The sequence below is a fragment of the Podarcis pityusensis genome, assembly GCF_964106645.2.
Source record: "Podarcis pityusensis genome assembly, chromosome: 5".
NCBI lineage: Eukaryota > Metazoa > Chordata > Lepidosauria > Squamata > Lacertidae > Podarcis > Podarcis pityusensis.
The window spans coordinates 93,894,770-93,918,047 of record NC_138032.1 but is presented as its reverse complement, the minus strand read 5'-3'; the positions used below and the strand labels follow the sequence as shown (position 1 = coordinate 93,918,047).

Genomic DNA, 23,278 nt, shown 5'->3' with positions numbered 1-23,278 from the left:
GTGTGTGTGTGTGTGTGAGAGAGAGAGAGAGAGAGAGAGAGAGAGAGAGAGAGAGAGAGAGAGAGAGAGGCAGGCTTTGTAAACCAGGCATGGCCAAATGTGGCCCTCCAGCTGTTTTGGGACTACAATTCCCATCATCCCTGACCACTGGTCCTGTTAGCTAGGGATGATGGGAGTCCGAAAACATCTGGAGGGCCAAGTTTGGCCATGCCTGTACTAAACAGACATCAATGAATATCTCTCCTTCATTGTTCCTATTTAGGGAGAAGCAGCATACTTCATTTTTGCTTGATGCTTCTTTGTCAAGTGCTATGTACATTGATGGCACTATGCTGATCAATAACAACAATCCGGAAACTCTTACAAAGAGGCATCTCATGGACTCCTCCCTGCAAAGTATTGGTGTGTTTCAGTTTCCACTCAACTGAGAGATAGAAGTCAGTGATCTCTGACTTGCCTCCCAAGCCTCTATCGCGCAGCTTTTCTTTGTGCTCTGTTTCCCTCCTTCCTCTCCCCACCTGGCTTAGGAGTCTCTGTTTCCTCACTAGACTCTGTACTCAAGCAGACCAATCAGCTTGTGGCTCTCCTAACTTCCTGTCTTTCCCAGCTCAGGAAGGTGTGCTCATTTGTACTCACCTGAACAAGTTAGACACAGACAAAAATACCTCCAGCCTCGGGGAAACCAGGAGAAAAAACTTTAGCCTGGCCCCAGGAGCAGCAGCGAGGATCCACACCAGATCTACAGGAAAAGACCCTTTTAAAGTTCAAGATGTGACACCAGTCAGGTAAGGGAATTTGATCTTGTCTCTAAGTTACGATACAAGGAGGGAAAGTCTGCTCTGTTGCAACATTCCTGGGAGAAGAATAGGAGAGAAAAAGAAAGAGGGAGAGAGGCTCCCGTGGGGCCTTGTACAGGAATTCCAGCTGAGCTGTGTCACATTTAATCAAGACTGTAATGGGGTCTGACAGGCAATTACGGGAGAAGAAAAGGACCCACCATTTTAAAATGTAGAGTGAAGTTCATTACTTTTTTTTTAATCTTGCTATCGAGTGACTAATAACTCTGGACTTGGGTTTGATCTTTGTTGTTGTGGATATATCCTGTAAAGGTCTTATGGCGTGCTGGATTTGTTTCTTAGCGTTCCTCTCTGCCAGGGGCATCAGGTGGGTCCTCGTCTCATCTACCTTGAAGAAAATTGGCAGTCAGGAATAAGTCACAACCTTTGTCTTTCCGTGTAGTAGCTACGCTGCTTGAGCTCAGCCTCCTGTTAGCAAAGATTTGTACAAGAAAGGAGTCGGATCTAATGATAAACAAGTTTCCTGGGACTAATGCAGTGTTTGAAAAGTTTGTGTCCGGTAGTTGCTAAGTAGCTCCCTTGTCAGCCTCTTGTCCGTAGACAGGACCTGAAGTTGAGGCCTGCCTGATCCCCACATCAAAGTGGATTTCTTCCCACTGGGCAGCAGCTTCTGGCCCCAACTGAAGGGGCTGCTGAGGACAACAGCCTCAGGTCAAATGGACTGCCTGAACTCTGGACTTCTTCCCTTGTTTCATTTGTGAACATCTTATGACTTTTATGGTATGCAAAGGTGATTACCGCAGTGACAAAGAGGCAAGGGGTTCGTCCCACCCCATATACTCACAACCACCGCGAGATAAACATAAAGTGCAGTTTATGGTTTCTAAGGTATTCTGGTTTCAAAGAATGGATCCCCAAGCCACCGTGGAAGAGAGAGATCCGTGTGCTTGACCTTTGTTGGCTGTTGAAGTATAGAGATACAAGCATTTGATAGGTGACATCTGAAGGGGCCATTCAGAAAGAATAGCTTTGGGGGAAACCCGGGATGTTCGGCAGCTGAATTGCACCAAGATGTTGGAGGGCTATTCCAGAAATTTAGCTTGATCCAGCAAGAGAGAATTGAGTGTGCAGGCATTGCACATCTGTATTTCGAAGTTCATCCAGCTTCTCTTAAATTGAAAAATGCATCTGGCAATGCAGGCAGATACGTTTTTCTCCGATCTATGGCCAGTAGCTGTAACCAACGCACAAAACCAGTGATTAATTGCAGCCAGTGTATATTATTTTTAGCACTAAATATGCACTTTTCATTCACTTCCCCTGTAGAATTCATGCCATCATGGCTGATGAGTGATACAATGCATCACTTTGTGCCTGTCATTTTGTGAATTTTAGAAAACATATATATATATATGGGTTTCACCTGAACTGGATACACACACAGTAGGGAACTGCTGCATGTGCAGTGCTTGACATTAAGAAGACAGTACTGTGCATGTGTAGGTCCTACATGTGATCTAATAATAATAACAATAATAATTTATTATTTATACCCCGCCCATCTGGCTGAGTTCCCCCAGCCACTCTGGGCGGCTTCCAATCAAGTGTTAAAAACAATACAGCATTAAATATTAAAAACTTCCCTAAACAGGGCTGCCTTCAGATGTCTTTTAAAAAGAAGATAGCTGCTTATTTCCTTCACATATGAAGGGAGGGCGTTCCACAGGGCGGGCGCCACTACCAAGAAGGCCCTCTGCCTGGTTCCCTGTAACCTCACTTCTCGCAATGAGGGAACCGCCAGAAGGCCCTCGGTCCTGGATCTCAGTGTCCGGGCTGAACGATGGGGGTGGAGGCGCTCCTTCAGGTATACAGGACCGAGGCCTGTATCTCTTAGAGGGAGACCCAATCTAGTCACCTTCAGTGAACATCTCTCCTGGTAAAAAGAAAAGAAATGGCAAACTTAAGTCCAGTTGTCTACCACAGCATAAAGAGTCCTCCATCCATCATATGTAGATAGGATATGATGCACTGGGACTCAGTTGACTGGACATAATTTACTGGTCGGCCCTTTGTCAAAACTAAATGGGTAACCCAGTTATAGATAGCATGGTTCATCCTTCAGTAATGAGTAAGAATGATGGCTTTGGTGGGAACTAAAAACACTGAGATAACCAAAAAGTTGCAGATGTTTGCACCAGTTGTTTCTCAAATTATGTAAGGCGTTATTCAATTTAAAATGTTTTATTTTTGTTACCATGCATTACTGATCCAATTTTGTCATGTTATCTTACATGGCAAAATGTGTTAATTGACTGATGTGTATTTAGCAAATTACGTCCCTGCATTTCTCCTTTCCTACACGGTGTCATTAGCTGCTGGGGGCAGAATAGCACCCAATGTTCTGAGAGGGGAGAGGAGACACCTTGATGCAGGTCTATATTTACAGGAAACGTGGACTGGCCCTGAAATGCGTAGTACCACCCTGAGTAAATTTACTTATATTTGCCACAGGCCTTGGCGATAAATCCTACCATTTCTTTCATTCCTATGTCCCCCATAATAAAATGCATTTCTGCTCGTATTCAGGTTCATTTCATAGCTGTGCTTCATTCCATATTTAGTGCAATAGGAAAGAATTTCCCCTCCATCATGTCTAGTACAAATGTCCTAATACGATATTCTGCGTTCCCCCATCTTGGCTCTATATCAGTGACTGCAGCTAGTTGCGTATCAAGGTCCCCCAAGCCACCCCTAAATAAATCACAGTTCACACAGAATGTTTGTTTTTGGCATAAATTTGGCTGTACTGAAATACATAAATGTGAGTGGTTGCTTAGGCATTGGTTCCGAGATCTGTCCCCGCCCCAGGACAGAACTGACTTCCGGATTCCAGCGAAAGACAGTAAGGGAAAACAATATTGGGGAGAGCATGGAGCCAGGCACCAGACCCTCACCCCCCCCATGCTCACTGGGGCTTGCACGGCCCTAAGCCCCCTGCAGGGGTATGGACGAAAGAATGGAAAGCCCCTGGATTCCTTTAACGGAATTCCCTTTCCGCAGCAGCATTGGAGGGGCAGGCACCGCCAATCCTTACCCCTCCACCAACCAGTTTTTAAACCAATGCCTAACCGCAACCTTACAAGTTGTGATGATTTGCTACGCAGTAGGCAAAAACCAAATGGCCCCAGCCAATCAGCCAAATGGACAAAATTCCTACCAGGCCCCTGCCCCAAAAGCAGACAACCCCATGACAGGCATAGCAAGGTCAACTCAATAGCCCTAAATTAGGGAGGGTGGGCGGGTGATCCGATGCACACAGCAAAAGAGCCCAGTCAGTGCTGCATGACCTGATTATATAACCTTTGGTCCGTCCCCCTAAATGGCAACACCAAGATTTCCCCAGTAACCCAACCGCCCAATCACTGCGGATGGTCATCCAAACTATCCCGCCCAGCAACAGAGGGGTGGGCTGTCAGACCCCACCACAACACGTGGTCTCTATGAAGGAAAACACGCTTTGCAGAACATGTGGCATCAGGTTATCCCATGTTGGTCTTCTTCAACTTTGGGTTCCCAGAGATTGGAATGCAACTCCCACAATGCCCAGCCAGTTGAGGCAATGAACAAGAGTTGTAGTCCAACAGCGTGTGGAGACCCAGAGTTGAATTACACTGTCCTAGATCATCCTCCCCCAGCTTGGGACCCATCAGATGTTTTGAACTCCTGCTCCTCATCAGCCCCACCCAGCCTGGTTGTGGATGGAGAGAGGGAGCCAAGCGTAGGGCTGCCATTTTTGTTCCGTGCAGATCTGCACAATCTGTGACTGGCCAGCCTGAATGCGGTTCATTAGCAGTGTGCTGTGGCTTGCTGGCTATTTGACATTGACCTTTTAAAATACAGTACTGTCCCGGGAGATTTCTGAACTCATCGATTCCTAATGCCTTACAGTGAGCTTGGTGCGTCACAAGTTGCACAAGGCAGGTTTTTAGCCTAGCATCTACTTTGGTCCTCAGAGCTGCTTTTCAGGCATTTAAGGTCTGAAACTTGACCTGCACCAAGAGTGTAGAACTACTTGTATACTAATTACTTCATGCTGCAACTGGGATATTGTATGATTGAGTGTTCCTCCATATCAACCCCTCATTTTCCCCCAGCCTCCCTAGCATATCAGGGAAAAGGCTAGACTGCAGTTCTTTTCCATCACATGAAATTTCCAATGTATTTTCTATCTCTTTCTCTCTCGTTACACAGGCCTTGTGAGAGCTACTACAGCATTGTTGTTGTTGTTGTTAAATTTGTATACCGTTCTTCATCCGAAGATCTCAGGGCAGTTCACAGCATAAAAATACAAGAAAAAAACACAAAATACATGTTGTGTCAAAAATCAAAATGCACCTGCTGGTCTAAGAAGGTTGGCAACCCATGCTCCTCTCCAGTGATGTTTTGCAACTTGCAAATTCTCTTTTGTATTCAAGGAAGGTTTCTCTGAATAAACAGGCTGCTTAATGCTCCTATCACTTTTGGTTGGCTTCACAACCAATACTGCAGTCTTTCTAACCCCAACGCACATTTCTAATTCACATGCTGCTGGGGTGAAAGATCTGAAGCTGCGGCCAATCCATTTGTCTCATTCACACATTACATTTTAAGTGTTCATGTACAACATCCTAGGTGTAAGCCTAAACTGCAATGTTTGGAGTAGTAACTCTTTTGTCGGTGGCTCTTGTCCTCCAAACTGAATGAGCCAAACTTACCAGACAATCGTACACAAGACATGAATCCCTTTGCTCCAAAAAGGATGCCTGTCTTGGGTTGAAGATATTGCTGTGGATAAATTGAGGTATATAAGCAAGAATACAGCTAATATAAAGACTTAAACTGCAAAAGGAGTGTATTTTTAACTTTGCAACAAAATTGAATATTTTTGCATTTCACTGAAAATTGTGTTACCCATCGGTTGCCCCTGATTTCTTGGCTAGTCTATTTTAACAGAGAGCTGAAGTCCTCAGTGACTTCAGTCCTCTGCACTCTTAATTTGAGAGTAAGTCCTATCGAAGTTGGAGACTCTTCTTTCCAAGTAGAAAAACTATACTTCACTTTGCTTCCATTCACTACTTAGGAAAATTAGAGCAAGGAATGAATCCTGGTAGATATTTATCTTTGCAGAGAAATACTGCTTCATTTTCTTTTTTTTTTAATCCTTTAGGAGCCTCTGAATGCATGAACAGGATAGGAATGAAACAGGGTGTCTCCAGATTGTCACTATTTTGCGGGAGGGAGTTAAACACATACTGTAAGTTTGGGTCAGCACATCTGACTCAAGGGCTTTGTCATCCAAGTACAATGCCCACTTTAAAAAAAGAACCTGACTTTTCGAAGTTTGGAAAGTGATCAGGAAATGCACTGAAAAGTGTGGGATAAAGGAATGATTAATAGGAAGACATATAAACACCTTGCAAGCAAATTACGATTAATACAGGATGAATGCTAATAGTTTGTATAACCTCATCACAAACAAATCAGAATGAGTGCTCAATAAATAGATTGTTAGGGGGAACCCATAGTTGCTAATGAATAGCCCTTACTACATTGCCCAAAGGTGAAGGCAGACTGGTAGAGCAGTGGGTATAGCTGGGAAGCGCCCTCACTGGGTTCAGTGAAAACGTAATGTTTTCACCTCTGGCGCATGGTTTGAAGAACTCCGCTGTGCAGCTTTCGGTTTGTCTCCATGGCAAAAAGCTGGATACGGATGTTTCTCATTAGTTGCTAGTGTTTTTCATGACAACAGAGCCAACCTCCAATACTTGAAAGTTTAAAAATTAAATATAATTACCATTCAAAACACAACCCAGCCGGTTGGACGGGTTATAAATAATAAATTGTTATTGTTTTGTTATTATAATTATATTATAACCCAAGTCCAAAATATTTGGAGAAATAAATCTTTGGGTCCAGGCAGCGCTTCCTCGGCGTAGGCTCTGCTCTCCCCTGACCTGGCCAAAGAAATTGCAGAGTAGCAGCGGTCCTGCTTCCGTGTGAGAAAAAGGGATAAATCAGTCCAGAGACAGTCCGTCCTTATCTCTAGTAGCTTTATTTACAGAGCAATAAATTCCATCAGACACCATCGGAGCATTCCGGCATCTTTGTGCTTTCCAAAAGCACTCTCACAGCAGCTTCTAAGTTGAGCTGCTTCTCTGTCTGTTGCAGAGACAGATCTGAAGAGCGTCAGAACAACATCCTGTGACGCACTTCTCCGCATGGAGCTCCTCCCAGCTCCTCCCAGATCCAGATACAGGACACCAGTGAGTTTTAACCCTGTCAGTTCCAAACTCCACACCCCCTCTTGTCCTGCATCTGGAGACAACAGTCAACAATGCTTTCCCCATACACAGACCCTCACAGAACTCCTCGTGCTTCTGGAAGGTTAATGGTTTTGTGAAACCATCAGCGAGGTTCTTTGTTGAGGGACAGTATTTCAGAGCAACTAGCCCCTCATGAACGCTCTGACATACATTCCGGAAACGTATGTCCAAATGTTTGGTCCTCGCCTTGAATTGCCCCGTCTCAGCCAATTTGAGGCAAGGTTGATTGTCCTCATGCACCACAACGGGCAGACAATTCTCTCCACAGATTTCTTTGACCAAACACACATAGAACTCCAGCTCTCTGCAAGCATCTGATAGCGCACTGAACTCGGCTTCAGTAGATGAAAGCGCTATGAGACTTTGCTTCCGGGACCTCCACCCAACTACTGAGTCCCCAAACTTCACCACTAGGCCTGACACTGATTTGCGGTCTTCAGAGTTAGCCCAATCCGAATCCACAAAGCAAGTCAGCTTTACTTCTCCTTGAGCTGGCAACCTAAGACAAAAGTCTTTGGTCTCCTGCAAATACCTCAGAACTCTCTTGACGCCATTCCAGGCTTGCACACTGGGGTTTGATGCTTCCCTGCTGAGCAGATTGACAGCAAACGCAATGTCTGGTCTGCTCCACTGAGACAAGTACAACAAACTCCCTAGGGCTGACTGAAACACTTCAGTATTTTCGAACACAACGCGTTCTGCTTGCTGACATTCTTTCGCGTATCCAGCCTCCATGGGTGACCTGGCACCTACACAATCAGACATCCTGAACTTCTCAAGCAACTGTGCAATCTTACCTTTCTGGCAAAGCAAAAAGCTACCATCCTCAGTCTTCGCTATTTGAACACCTAAGTAGGATTTGACATCCCCAAGCTGCTTCAACTTGAACCGCTTTCCAAGCTCCCTAGCAAACTTCTGCACCTGTTCACTAGTCTGTGACATCATTAAGATATCATCAACAAAAACAAGAATCACTTCCTGTGTCTCTCCTGACCCCTTCAGGTACAGGCAACTGTCTGCAACAGACCTCTTAAAACCTAGCTCTTCTAAGGCTTCATGTAGGCACATATTCCAATTCCTGGCAGATTGGCGTAACCCATAGATGGATTTGTGCAACCGCCACACGCTGCCTTGCTCACTGACTTCAAACCCTGCAGGAGGAAGCATGTATAACTCCTCCTGGAGATCTGAATTCAGGTAGGCAACATCTACATCAAAATGACTCACCTTCCAACCTCTCTGTGCTGCTATCGCCAAAAGCATTCTCAAAGTCTCCGCTCTTGAGGTCGGCGAATAGACCTCTGTGAAGTGGACACCCTTTTTCTGTGTGAATCCACGTGCCACTAATCTCGCTTTGTACTGTGGTTCTCCCGTTTCTGTGGGTTTCAAGCGGTAAATCCACCTACAACTAACAGCTCGCTGGTTAGCCGGCAGTTGAGTAAGTGAGAACACACCAAGAGACTCCATTGAGTTCATCTCCTTCTGCATCGCCTCACGCCATTTGCTAGCTTCTGCCTGAGGCAACTTCTGAACATCCTCAAAGGATTCAGGCTCACACCTAGCCACACCAACCCAAACACTAGTGGCTTCATACCTTTCAGGAGGCTTACCCTTGGTTGATCTAGCTGACCTCCTCAGTGTGAATTCTGGACCTGCGCCTGATTCACCTGGATCAGCCCTACCATCTCCTGTGTCAGAAACCTCCCCCTCTGACCTGCTGCGCCGTTTTGGGCGTACAGCTGGTTCTTCTGGTGAGGATGGCTCACTTCTCGGCTCAGACTTGACAGAGACCTGTGGAGGGGTCTTGGGACTCCCTTTTGGAGAGGTTTGGGGCCTCTGCCTTGGAGATCCCTGCTCTGGACTCTGTGCCTCAGCAACAGGTTCAGCTTCGTCCTCCTCCTCCTCATCACCTGAGTCTAACAGAACATCTGGGTTCCCGTGAAGACGTTTCCACCCACTCTGCTCGCAAAACTCAGCACTGCCGCTAATAAGCAGCTTAGACTGGTTGCCAGTAGGGTATGCGAAACGCCACGCCTTTGAACTCGGCTCATAGCCTACAAAGATCATCTTCCTAGACCTTGGCTCACCCTTTCTGCGCATGGCCTTTGGAACCAAAACCCAAGCCTGCGAACCGAAAATGTGGAAAAAATCCACCTTCGGTTTCTTCCCATGAAGCAGAAAATACGGTGTGTCTCCTACACTTGAATTGAACACCCTGTTCTGCACAAAGCATGCTGTCTTATAACTTTCAGCCCAAAAGCGCTGTGGCAAACCCGAGTCTGCCAACATAGCATTCGCTGATTCCTGTAAAGTGCGAAACTTCTCCTCCGCCACCCCGTTCTGTTGCGGAGAGTAGGGGGCAGTCAATCGATGACTGATACCTTTCTGCCTGAAAAACGATTGCAGCGCAGAACCTGTGAATTCCCCCCCGCGATCAGATTGAAAGGAAACCACCCTGGTAGAGAAACGCAGCTCTACCGCTGTGATCCAATCTCTGATCAATGCAGCTGCTTCTGACTTGCATCTAAGCGTAAACAGCCAAGTGTGTTTCGAAAAATCATCAATCAGAATCAGAACCCATTTAGATCCAGCTAAAGAAGGTGTTGGCATGGGACCTGACAAATCTGCATGCACAAGTTCAAAAGGTTTGCTGGTCCTCCTCTCTGACCTGGGGTATGTGCATGTTGTGACCTTTGATTGCTTACAGGCTTGACAATCTAGGTATTTGTCACATGCCTTGAACCTACACCCAATTGTGTTCATTGCTGCTTTCCGCACAAGTGACCACCCAGCGTGCCCAAATTTCCTGTGCCATAAGTGAATACAATCATGGTGTGGTGGGACATTAGCACACTGCACTTGGGCATCATCAATGGACTCTCCACAAGCCCCATTTTCCACCAGCCCCATTTTCCCACCGGCCCCATTTTCAATGGGCATCTCCACCAGAAAGAGCCTGTCTTTCCTCTCAACACTGTAGATCTTCTTCCCATCCCTGTAAAAAGAGCACAAATTATTAGAGAACAAAACATCAATTCCAATAGCCATTAATGCTGACACACTCAAAAGAGAATGGGCAAGTTCTGGGACAAAATAAGCTGGCACTTCACAACCTAGAAAAGAGCAAAACAAAGACCCAGATTCAGTCAGCGGTCTTTTCGACCCATCTGCTAAGATAACAGAGCGTGCAGTTTTAACTGTCTTGCAGTTCCTCAGGAGCTCTCTGGAGTTAACGAGGCAATGCGACGCTCCACTGTCGACAACAAAAGAAAAAGTGTCTCTTTGGCTGTTTTCCAAAGATGCCATGGCGGTGGTTGCACCCCCACTGTCAGTGTCCTTCCTGGTTGCCATGGCCACAGCCTCCCCCCGACTAGGGCTTTCGCAGCTTCCCAGACAGACCAATGCAGCTGTGAGGTGATAAGACGCCTTGTCTTCCTCCTGGCCTGCTGCTTTCTCACGTCTCTGCTGAGAACCGGCTCTGGGAACCTGCTTTGTTGACATTCCACGCCAGCTGGTGTCCTTGGCAGCCTGGGCTTCCAGCGGATGCTTCCCAGCGCTGTTGGACGTCGCCTCAAAGCACAAACAACTCTTGGAGACTTTCGCTTTCGCAGAGCTCTTGGAACGGCTTGCCTGGCCTGCACCCCCACTCTTGGGTGCTCTGCTGCCTAAGGAACAGCCTGCAACTGCCTTCCTCTTCCGAGCTCTCAGCCTCTCTCCAGCACACAGTCCATCACACAGATGTGGTGAAGCATGGACACAGCTTCCCAAAACAGCTCCAGCCCCCTCTAGACATAGGGCAATCTCTGGGCAACTCTCAGCCCCCTCTGGTCTGGCTCCCACTGAGGCTTGACATGCCATCTTCAGTGCCTGCCACGCGACCCAGGGCTTCCTCCCTTGGAGCTTTGGCAACAGCCAAGTATCAACGCTGGCCCTTAGAATGGCTAGCACCCTTTGCTCTCTCTCCAGAGCAGCCACGTCTGCTTCAGAAGCTTTTGCAGACCTCTCACTGGACTGGGCAAAGACTGGATCGGCCTGGGTGCAGTCCCACAGCTTCCTTTCTGCCAGCCAGCGGTGCATGCTCTTACTCCAGGCCTCCCAACTGGCCCCATGCAGCCTTTCACCGGGGTAGCTCTCATGGCCTTGCTGTGCCTGAGCAGCCATCTCCTCCCCCCTGGGGCTTTAAGCGTACTCACTCTGGTCGTCCGAAGCAGCAGCCGTTACCTCTTGGCTCTTGGCTCCGATCACCAGCATTCCTCACTGCCCGTCCTGGCAGGAGATCACAGCAACTCAAGGCTGGCAGCCTTCCTCCCTTCTCACACTTGTCAGGAAACACGTAACTTCCATAACCTTTGGAGAAATAAATCTTTGGGTCCAGGCAGCGCTTCCTCGGCGTAGGCTCTGCTCTCCCCTGACCTGGCCAAAGAAATTGCAGAGTAGCAGCGGTCCTGCTTCCGTGTGAGAAAAAGGGATAAATCAGTCCAGAGACAGTCCGTCCTTATCTCTAGTAGCTTTATTTACAGAGCAATAAATTCCATCAGACACCATCGGAGCATTCCGGCATCTTTGTGCTTTCCAAAAGCACTCTCACAGCAGCTTCTAAGTTGAGCTGCTTCTCTGTCTGTTGCAGAGACAGATCTGAAGAGCGTCAGAACAACATCCTGTGACGCACTTCTCCGCATGGAGCTCCTCCCAGCTCCTCCCAGATCCAGATACAGGACACCAGTGAGTTTTAACCCTGTCAGTTCCAAACTCCACAAAATATTCGGTTCAGCAAGTATGACCCTCAAAGGCTCTTGAGGCCATGTTCAATGCTTGCCTGAGTGGATTGCCATAGCCTAGGCTTCCTCAACCTCGGCCCTCCAGATGTTTTTGGCCTACAATTCCCATGATCCCTAGCTAGCAGGACCAGTGGTCAGGGATGATGGGAATTGTAGTCTCAAAAGATCTGGAGGGCCGAGGTTGAGGAAGCCTGTCATAGCCTCAGCCTTTATTCTATCTTGCCATTCTACTTAAGGCTGCCATCTGCCTGGGAAAAACTAACCTGACCTAAATTTTACGTGTTCATCTATGTAAATATATGTCTTTGAGAAACTATCACTCAGTCTGTAATTTGCCATTATTAAGGAAGGCGCTGGAGTGGGTGGTGTTTTGTTAACTCTTGAGTTAACTTTGAATCTGGCTTCCATCATGGCTTTGAGACAGAAACTGCCTTAAACTGGGGAATGGATGGGAGGAATGTTCTCCTTGACTTCTCAATGGTTTCCAGTACCATTGTGTTCTTCTTCCAGAATATGTCTCTGGGATGAGGCTTGAGGGCACCGTACTGCAGTAGATCTAAATCAGTGTGGATGATGGTTCTCAAGAACCTCTCTTTCCTTTCTTGGCTACTGGCCTTTGGAGTGCCTCAAGGCTCAACTGACCCTCCAAACATTTCAACACCTACATGAAACCAGAGGGCAAAGTCACCAGGAGGTATGACCTCCTGATAATAAATATGCAGATAACTATCTACCTCTCTTCTTCACCATGGTGGAAATCTTAATCTAGGCAAGATGTGTGTACTGTAGACCAGGAAATCTGCTGATCTGGATGTGGTTGCCAGCCCCTAAAGAGCCAAGGATGGGGTTTGGGAGATCTCCGCATTATCTTTGGGATGTCAGGTGGTATCAAAGGCCAGAAGCACTTTTTATCAACCCTAGTTGTTTTGCTAACTGCAGCCTTATTTTGAGAAGGCAAATCTTACTTCAGCGATTCAACCAGGCTACATTACTGCAATAGGTTAAGCATGGGACTCCCTTTTTAAATGATTTGGGAACTTCAGTTGGTGCAGAATGTGGCCACTATAATGCTTGTAGAAACTAGACATTTGGATTATATTTCACCCAGTCTGTGCGTGGCTGCCTGTTTAATTCTGGCCCAGTTTAAGGTCTTGGCTTTATGCTTTAAACAATTTGGGACTGGGTTATTTGAAGGATCACTTGCACCCATATGAACCTCCTGTTATTTTAAGGTTGGCTAACTATTTTATATTGTTAATGAGATTGTATTCAACAATTGGTATATTATTTTTATATGATGATGTAGGGAACCACCTTGTGAGAGAAGATTCCCAGAAAAGCGAGTTTAAAAAATAAAATTAAAATGGAACAAATGAATGAAGTTGTAAGTAGGCCATTTCTCAGTAAAAATGTGATGCTTAAAATAGTTAATAAAGGGGTGATTCCAACCAGCAAAGCCAGTTTAAAACTAGTCTAACAACCTGGGGTAAGTACATGGAATAAGGGTGTAGTCATACATGCACCCAAATGTTCTTTAGACAGACAGATTAATCTCTTCCGATTCAACTATGTAAGGTCACGCTATACAATGTCATAGTGCATAGAACTTGGGGACAGTTCTGGAGGACTCATCTCTATGGCTGGCACTCACAAGGTTGTAGAGGTGCATATTCAGATGTATAAAATATTGTGGCAAAATGAAGAAGTCATGCGTTTTCTGGATGTGGTCTCCTCCTCCACTTGTCAGTAGCATTGCAAAATCGTAATTCATGAGTTAGCACCTTTTTGCGGTTGCACTGGTGGTCCTGTAGAAGACCACCAGGACCACTAGGTCCGGTAGAAGAGAATTACATTATAAATATAGAACCACCTTCTCTAATTTTCCAGTGGAGGCAGGGAGAGCTAAGGGTTTCTACTAGCTCGAGCTGAGAGGGGTTTGCTGTCAGAATTCTCACTTGCAGATTCCAGTGTAAAATATCAACTGGATTTTCTCAGAATATTTCCTTAATATTAGATACCTGCATTTGCAACTGACGTTATATTTTTTCATATTATGGAAGATTGCTGCCACCTCTCCATAGAGCCTCTCCAGATTCCTCACTAATCACAGTTCCAAGGGTACCCCTTCTAGGCAGCAGCCTCTCTACTTTATTTCTTGTTATACACCTGCCTCTCTCTGTCTCTCTTGCATCTTCCTTTCTGGGTGCCTTTAAGAGATTCTGCCCTCCCAGGATGCCTACCTCGCTTGAGAAGGTGGACCCAGCAGCTGGCAGGTGTGCCATTTGCTGAGAGTGCCACCCACCCTTTCCTCCTCTGCTCTGGTACTCCTCTCTATGGAAGATACACCAGTTTGGCTGTCAGGATATGTGTGCGAAGAGAGAGATGCGTGCAACTAATGTATCGAAAGCCCAGTGTGGGCAGTGGGAGAGTGCATCTTCAGCGGTAAAGGCAAGCTGTTGGAGAGTTACAGCACCTGCTATGGCTGTAGCGTCCGATATGGAAGAGCAGGCATAGGCAAACTTGGTCCTCCAGACATTTTGGGACTACAACTCCCATCATCTCCCTGACCACTGGTCCTGTTAGCTAAGGATGATGGGAGCTGTAGTCCCAAAACATCTGTAGGACCAAGTTTGCCTATGCCTGTGAGAAAGACATGTTCTGTTGCTGCTGAGGCAGATGAAGGTGTTCGGTTGTGCTGCTACAGGTGCACCATGGCATTCTCTCTGCACTCCTTCCACAGTCCTAGCTCTGGGCTTTTGCCTCCCTTCTCCTCAAGGGACTTGAAATTGTCCATAGTTGCCACAGGATGGCAGAGTAAATATGAACAGTGGTTACACAATTTTGTTGTGGCAAAGGTTTTTGAATATCTTATGTCATGGAACATTAAAGCTGCATCTAATAATGAAATGAGAATAAAACATATCCATGGACCTGCAATCCTGAAGGCCTCTTGCTAATATAGACTCACTCTGGAGTAATTATCTTTTTGAGTAAACATGGCTGAATTTTTAAAAGGCAAATAAATAAAAAAGTAACCTGATGCAAATGAATAAAATCTAGCCAATAAGCAAAACAGTAAGCAGATGATAACTATATACCCAAAAATCTGAATATTTCAGCTTGAATGGGATAAGCATGTCATTGATCATAACTTAAAAGTCCATCCTAAGTCATTCTGCTGAATACTGTTTTGGGACAACTTAATAGCTGAATAACGTTTCAGTAGTTTGAAGGGAGAGATGCCCTCAAAATACTTCAGACTTAGGGAACTTCTGGAGAGCAGGGAAGTAACAAATGAGGGGAGAGGCCAAAAACACACTCCTACTTTTGACTAGCAAATACAATTTCATACGTTATGCAAAATAAGGTGGAAATATGCAAGTATCTGTATAATTGATACAAGATGCAAACTCCATCTTTTCTTAGCGCAGAACCTGAGTAATCTTGGTGTATTTTTCTTTTATTTATTATTTTCCTTTTTACTTAACAAAATATAAATAACACTTACTAGGACAAAATACCTCTGAGCACTTTATAGCCATGCAGGACACACACAGTTCTGCTGTGTGCTCAGATGGACGCATGGATTTTAAAATGTTAACAATGCAAGTCTCTCACAAGCATTGTTTATAAGGTTTTACATCTTGCACTGGAGGGACAAACAATTCTAAGCTGGAAACCTCTTCTTGAGTTAGCAATAGTCAGTAGTTGTGTCTGGAAAGGCACATGCTCTTAAAATCATGCGCCTAACTTTTGTGGCTAAGTGAACACAAGTGAAATAGACTTGCTTCAGTGTCTGAATAAACTGTAGGCCTACTTTTTTCCCCTTTAGACAATCTTAGCCTACCACCAAGAGCTGTCCAACTTGTTTACAAAGGCCAATCAAAATTTATGAGGTCTTGACTTAATCAACAGGCATGGTGTAAGAACCTCAGCTATAGAAACACGACACTGATGGTTGCTAAAAATGAAACCACTGCATACACTTGCAGAGTTGCAAAGGAATAAGGCAGTAATTAAATCTTAGCAATTACACTGCATTTCATTTTATATGAGCACATTCTTGCAACTTCGCACGAACAGCAGATGTCCCTCTCCCCATTAGTAAAGTGGTAAATGAGCTGACCTTTTCATACCTCCCCCAGCGAAATGTTAAAATAAAGGGGACTCTTAACATACTTCTGTTGTGTCTCCCCCCTCACACTAGGCTTCATTACCTGAGCCCGCTCTTTCTACTTGCCCTCCCACCATTACATATTGCTGAAGTCTCTTCTCCACTTGTTGCCTGAACCTATTAAAGGTAAAGGGACCCCCTGACCATTAGGTCCAGTCGTGACTGACTCTGGGGTTGTGGTGCTCATCTCGCTTTATTGGCCGAGGGAGCCGGCATACAGCTTCTGGGTCATGTGGCCAGCATGACTAAGCCGCTTCTGGCGAACCAGAGCAGCACACGGAAACGCCGTTTACCTTCCCGCCGGAGCGGTACCTATTTATCTACTTGCACTTTGAGGTGCTTTCGAACTGCTAGGTTGGAAGGAGCAGGGACCGAGCAATGGGAGCTCACCCCGTTGCAGGGATTTGAACCGCCGACCTTCTGATCGGCAAGTCCTAAGCTCCGTGGTTTAACCCACAGTGCCACCCGCGTCTCAGAACCTATTAAGCAACATTAAACATCAATTTGCTTTTCCCACGATTGCAAAAGATTCCCACTGAGCACATACTCCATGTCATGCACGGTCAGCGCTAAGAGTAGAGTGATGTTTAGGCTGATAACTTCCCCATATTGCCTGATGAGGTTCAGCTACTTTGCAGAGGCGCTTTCATCTCCAGTGAAATATCAATGCCCAGTGATAGGCATCTCTTTTCAGCCAGGCAGGCAGTACCTACCTGGTTCCCATGATCTCAAGCACATGCACACATACGCAGACAAGGAAAAGGTGGTTTTATAGGTATGGAATATGGTAGGGTGCTTTTTGCAAATGTGGCTAAGGATGGTTCAAAGCTCAGTGGTTAAAACCTTGACTCTACTGGACAGCCTTTAGAGAATCATTCTTCTTTCACCCCGCCCCATCCCCGCCCCCTGCAATAGTGTCATTTGTGAGCTGGGATGAGTCGTGCCAAAAATCAGGTGAAGTCAATACAAAATCACATTACAATCTGCCTTCTGGATTCAGAATCGCTCCCAGTACCTCAACGTCAATGAAGTCCCCCATCCCCAGCTCAGAAACCTTCATGCCAAGTTTGGTGGTGGTATATACTGCCCCATGCCCACAGGTTTCAGGGCGGTTCACATGATAAAAGCAGAATTTAAACCACAAGGTATATAATCAAAATAAAAACAAGAACAACTCAATGACCACCACCACCACCCCATGTCAAAAAATGGGTGAAGTCACACAAGAGTGATGTTTCCATCTTGAATCAAAATGGCGGCAGGCTTCCAAATATCAACAAAGATCACCACCCCTACCTTGGGAACCTTCCTGCCAATTCATATCTTGAAAGGCAGTCAAACCTATAGAGAACAAATGTACAAACCAATTTCCAAAATATGTTCAGTATGTTGCCAGTAAAACTCAAGTAAAAGCGTTCCACCAAGCCACCACCAATCAATGGCTTTAAAAGAAGATTAGACAAATTCATGGAGGAGAAAGAGCTACCTTCACAGCTAGAGGCAGCGTTGCCTCCAAATACCTGTTGCAGCAGGCAGCTGCATGGCCACTGCGAGATCAAGAGGCTGCACCAAATGGGCCATGGGCCTGATCCAGCAGGCTCTAGATCGTATGCTCTATCTGGGTGTATTATCACATTTTCCTGGATTAAAAAACATAAACAGTCGTATGTTTCCGTATCCACCAAGGAGATGCCACTTCCCAAAACCAAAGTGCAAACTCAAGGTAAATTTGAGCAAACTGTGCACCACAAATAGGAAATGGCGGAACATTTGTGCCATAAAAAAACTAGTTGTGTGGAATGAATGAATTGTCTCTGACTGCCAGCAACTCTCGAGTCTCTTGGGTCCTTCCCTGTCGTGCAGCAACCTGAGTCTCTTGTACTTGGAGGTGCTGGGGGAATTTGAATCTGAGACACCAAAGCATGTGTGTGGCCCTTTAAAGAAAGGGTATTTATGGTATTTATTTTTATTTTTAATTAGATTTATGTACCACCTGTCATAGGGATGCGGGTGGCGCTGTGGGTTAAACCACAGAGCCTAGGGCTTACCGATCAAAAGGTTGGTGGTTCGAATCCCCGCAGTGGGGTGAGCTCCCGTTGCTCGGTCCCTGCTCCTGCCAACCTAGCAGTTTGAAAGCACATCAAAGTGCAAGTAGATAAATAGGTACCACTCCAGCGGGAAGGTAAACGCCATTTCCGTGCGCTGCTCTGGTTTGCCAGAAACGGCTTAGTCATGCTGGCCACATGATTGTACGCCGGCTCCCTCGACCAATAAAGCAAGATGAGCTCCGCAACCCCAGAGTCGGTCACGACGTGACCTAATGGTCAGGGGTCCCTTTATCTTTACCTTTTACCACCCTTCATCTAAGGATCACAGGGCAGTATACTGCACAAGGAACTATTTTATGTTTGAAAGAGAATGGATGCACTTTTGAGAAATCAATTCCGCTTCCGAGTGGGACCAGGTTGTGCTCACGCCGCCAGGCCCCACCCCCACCTCAGCGTGGTGTGGGATAGCGTCCCGTGTCACGCTGAAAGTGACCCGGCCACGCCATTTGCCAGGCGGCCAGTCAGGGCACTGAGGGGGCGTGGCCAGGACCCATTTAAACCGGGGTGCAACTCTGACAGATCCTCTTTCAGCCTCGCACCACGAATCTCCTGCCCTCCCACCCTCTTTTAGGTAGGGGCACTGGCCTTGCTATGGACTTTGGTTGGTCGCTGTTGAGGGGGCTGGTAGGACGTTTTTCACTTGGCAAATTGGCACCAGCCACTTGGTTTTTGCCTACCACGTAGCTAACGTCACAACTTTGTAAGGTTTGGAGGTTAGGCATTGGAATAGCGATGTGGGGGGGAGGGGAGGTGCGGCCATCACCTGCCCCTCCATGCGGAAGGGTATTCCGTTAAAGGAATCCAGGAGTGTGGATCTTGTCGGAAGCTCAGGGAAGGGCTAGGGCCATGCCATGACCCCAGCGGGAGCCCAGGGAATGCTCAAGTCGATCCACATTGGCAGGGCTTCCCCTGCTGGTGGTTTACCCTTACCAGACTCCCTGCAAGGCGGGCAGGAATCAGATATAGTCTGTTGATGCTGAATGCCTAAGCCAATACTGCTCACATTCTATAACCGATAAAGTGGTGGCCTAAATTTGCCCAATAACATTAACCTAAATTCCGTGTCCTTGTGTCTTTATTCTCCCAGGGTGGCTTGGGGTTCTTAGAGCACAACCAAACCTATACCTTAAGAACTGCAGATGTATTGTTGGAAACACAATATTCAGCCACAGTCTAATAATAAATTAAGCCCATTGATTAGTCCCATTGATTGCAGTGAGAAAAGGTGTGAAGCTTAACTGCCGCCTGTTGAAATGAGCATAGCTACGAAGGGTTGACTGGAGCACTTTTTAGTACAGTGGTACCTCGGGTTAAGTACTTAATTCGTTCCGGAGGTCCGTACTTAACCTGAAACTGTTCTTAACCTGAAGCACCACTTTAGCTAATGGGGCCTCCTGCTGCTGCTGTGCCGCTTTTGCACGATTTCTGTTCTCATCCTGAAGCAAAGTTCTTAACCTGAAGCACTATTTCTGGGTTAGCGGAGTCTGTAACCTGAAGCGTATGTAACCTGAGGTACCACTGTATATAAAAAGATGGGTAAATAGACGTTTGCACAACATTTTCCCAATCCAGAGCCCTGGATGCCACCTCGAATTCTGACAGTATTGATAAGCTTGAAAGTTCACCCATTCTTAATGTATGCTATCTTTTCTCTCCTGCATTCACATAGCTATACAGTGGTACCTCGGGTTAAGAACTTAATTCGTTCTGGAGGTCCGTACTTAAGCTGAAACTGTTCTTAACCTGAAGCACAACTTTAGCTAATGGGGCCTCCTGCTGCTGCTGCGCCGCCGGAGCACGATTTCTGTTCTCATCCTGAAGCAAAGTTCTTAACCCGAGGTACTATTTCTGGGTTAGCGGAGTTTGTAACCTGAAGTGTATGTAACCTGAAGCGTATGTAACCCGAGGTACCACTGTACATGAGTTGCTCTGCACATAGGGAGAGATATGCCGAAAGATATACCACAAAGCCAATCCCAGGAGCCCTCAGCCATGTGCATTGCCACACAGGTGGTGGTTGCCCATAATGGGAGGCCAGTTTGTGCCTCGCGTCCGAGCATCTGGCATGCTCCCAACAAGTAACGCTTCTTGCAGGAGAATGCTGTGTCCCAGGGAGAAGTGATTTACTGGCTATTACCTGTCAGTTGCAGGAAAGCCTGATCCATATCCACTGGAGAGAGACAAATCTGTCGCTTACTGTTTCTCTACATTTCTCATTTTTCCACTCTTAAGTTCAGCAAACTTCCAAATCTATTTGTAAACCTTTATTTGTTTTGTTTTTTTAAGTCTGCTCAAAAATTGTATTCATTTTTCGGTGCCTGTCTCCTCATATTGACATTTTATACACCATTGTGTCTAATATATGCATTTGGGAGGTGGGGTCGCTAAAACAATGCATTCTTATGCATATTGGTTGGCTGTAGAGCTGCGTTATAAAATACGATGGCAAATATGCTTACTGGGAAAGGATGTGCAGATTAGGTTGGTTTGGACTAAAATACAGGCCAAATGCATTTCCCATCCCTGAAGTCCTCTGACAAGCGGTGTGAGGTGGATAGCTAGGAAAACGAGGGACTTCTTGGTGGTGGCACCTTCCTTTTGGAACAATTAGTGATGTTAAATTCTCGAGAATAATACAAAAGATTATTCTCAGGAATTTAACATCACTAGGAACATCCTCCCCGGGGGAGGGCCACCTAAGACATTCTTCATCTTCTTATTCATTCACTTCATTTACTCAGGCCTTTCAAGTTTGCATTTTTAAAATCAACCCTGCACTGTCACTTTCAAAAATGTGGTTTTAAATAACTCTTTGTGTGGTTTTATGCTGAGTTGCGCATGGTTTTATTCCGCCTCCACTGGAAGGAAAGCTTTATGCCGTTGGTTTTTACCGTCTTAATCATTATACTTTGTGTTTTGTTTTGTACGTATGGTGTTTGTTTTTGCTTTCTAAGCCACCTAGATTATTTTTTTATGATCAGCCAAATACATTTAATAAATCACTATCCTTCCAGCTGTCATGATGTGGCATGCCCTGCCCAGAGCCCAGCTGAGGGATGGTGGGGGAGGAGAGAACACCCTGGTCTCTGGCAGGGGTGTTTCAGCCAGAGGGCTACATTCCATCATGCGCTGCATGCCGCTGGTGGGTGAGGCGAGAGGCAAAGGTGGGCAGAGCAAGGGAAACGTCTTTTGCCTTCGTACCATGGGCTGCATTCCAGCCATGCAACAGAGGTGTGCACGCATGTAAACACATACAAACACACACACCCCCACGTGCCTTTCAGCCAAGGAAAAAGCATTGCCACAGCCCAAGGATGCATTCTGCACAGGCAAAAGCACTTGAGCAGGGCCAGAGAGGGGCATGGCCTGAGGAGAGGGGAGTGTGGCTTGGAGAGAGTCGCCAAGGCTGGCTAGAGATTCTTGAAGGGCTGTACTCACCCATTAGACAGGCGGTTCATCACCCCTGATCTAGGGGGTCCCGTTGGTGGAGCAGGGAGAGTGCATGATGGTACACAATCATTTTGCTAAGAAGACTGATTGGTTGTCATGAAGATAATTACTGCTTGAATGCTTCTCCCTAAGTCAGTGGTTGAGGGACATGGGTGGCACTGTGGTCTAAACCACAGAGCCTAGGGCTTGCCGGTCAGAAGGTCAGCGGTTCGAATCCCCGTGACAGGGTGAGCTCCTGTTGCTCCTGCCAACCTAGCAGTTCAAAAGCACATCAAAGTGCAAGTAGATAAATAGGTACCACTCCGGCCGGAAGGTAAACGGCGTTTCTGTGCGCTGCTCTGCTTCGCCAGAAGAGGCTTAGTCATGTTGGCCACATGACCCAGAAGCTGTCTGTGGACAAACGCTGGCTCCCTCGGCCTATAGAGCGAGATGAGCGCGCAACCCCAGAGTCGTCCACAACTAGACCTAGTAGGGGTACCTTTACTCTGGGGTTGTGTGCTCATCTTGCTCTATAGGCCGAGGGAGCCAGCGTTTGTCCACCTTTAAGTCAGTGGTTATCGACCAGTGTGTCGTGGCACCCTGGGGTGCCTTGAATGATGGTCAGGGGTGCCGTGGGCAACACTGGCCTCTGTCCCTCTTTCCTTCCCTCCCTCCTCTGATGCCCTCTCATGTCTCTGCCTCTCAAAGGCTTGCACAGCTGTTTATTGCAGCAGCCCTGGCTATAAGCTCTGCAGGCTAATGGTTGCACTCCATGTTCTCTTTGGGGCAGGGGCAGCTCAGAGACTCAGGGACAGAAGCAGCTGCCCGTCCAGAGGACTCCCAAGAAGAGGGGAGAGGAGAGGAGGCTGAGGGAACGCTCCCCAGGGGAGGGTGTTCGAAAAAGGGTGAGAGGCTACCAGCTCTGCAGGCAATGGGTGACATAACCAGGCTTCTGAGCCCCACAGGGGTGCCACAGATAGAATGTACTTGGTCAAGGAAGCCTTGGACCCCAGAAGGTTGAAACCTCTGGCCTAAGTGATGCTTGTGTTCCAAAGCATCTTGGTGACCTCGGTGTTGGCTGCCTGGAGTTTCAGTGTGTGTCGCCTCTGCACAATGCAACAGGCAGTGATGGTGAACAAGACTTGCAAGTCAATGTCAGGCCGCTCATGGCTGGCCTCAGCAGCAGAAACTGACGAATCTCTCAATTTCAGTTTCCCATTTTTCCATTTCTGCATCAGCTGGCTATTTGTTCCTTTTAAAAAAAAGTTCACATGAAAATCCGCACACTTTTTGTGCCTTTTTTGCAAGCAATTTTCCCAGCATATAATGCAATATTGTGCATTATTTGCAGTAATGCGTGTATTTTTGTACAGACTTTCCCTCAATGTATACTTTTCCCACACTTTGGAGAGCTGTACTGCAAAACTGGAAGAAGTCCTACTTTCAAAAGTTCATTTCAGTTTGTGTATTTTGATCAGAAGCACAGATTATATTCAAATTGTGAACTGGGTGACTTTCTGCTCATTCCCTATTCAGTGTGGAAAGTTTCCTATTTACCAACCGATTGTTCTTTTTCCTGTGCTCCCCCCTCCCCCACCGTCTGCTGCAGCCACAAACGTGGAGTGCAGCT

At 46.5% G+C, this 23,278-nt stretch overlaps 1 protein-coding gene across 1 annotated transcript in view; it reads left to right on the top strand.

Moving 5' to 3' along the window:
* The first annotated feature begins 611 nt into the window (after positions 1–611).
* ARHGEF5 (Rho guanine nucleotide exchange factor 5) overlaps positions 612–23,278 on the top strand; it is a 67,755-nt gene continuing 45,088 nt past the window's right edge. Inside the window, exon 1 of the mRNA XM_081005408.1 lies at positions 612–785. The gene's annotated coding sequence lies outside the window, so the exon portion shown is untranslated. The remainder of the gene's footprint in view (positions 786–23,278) is intronic.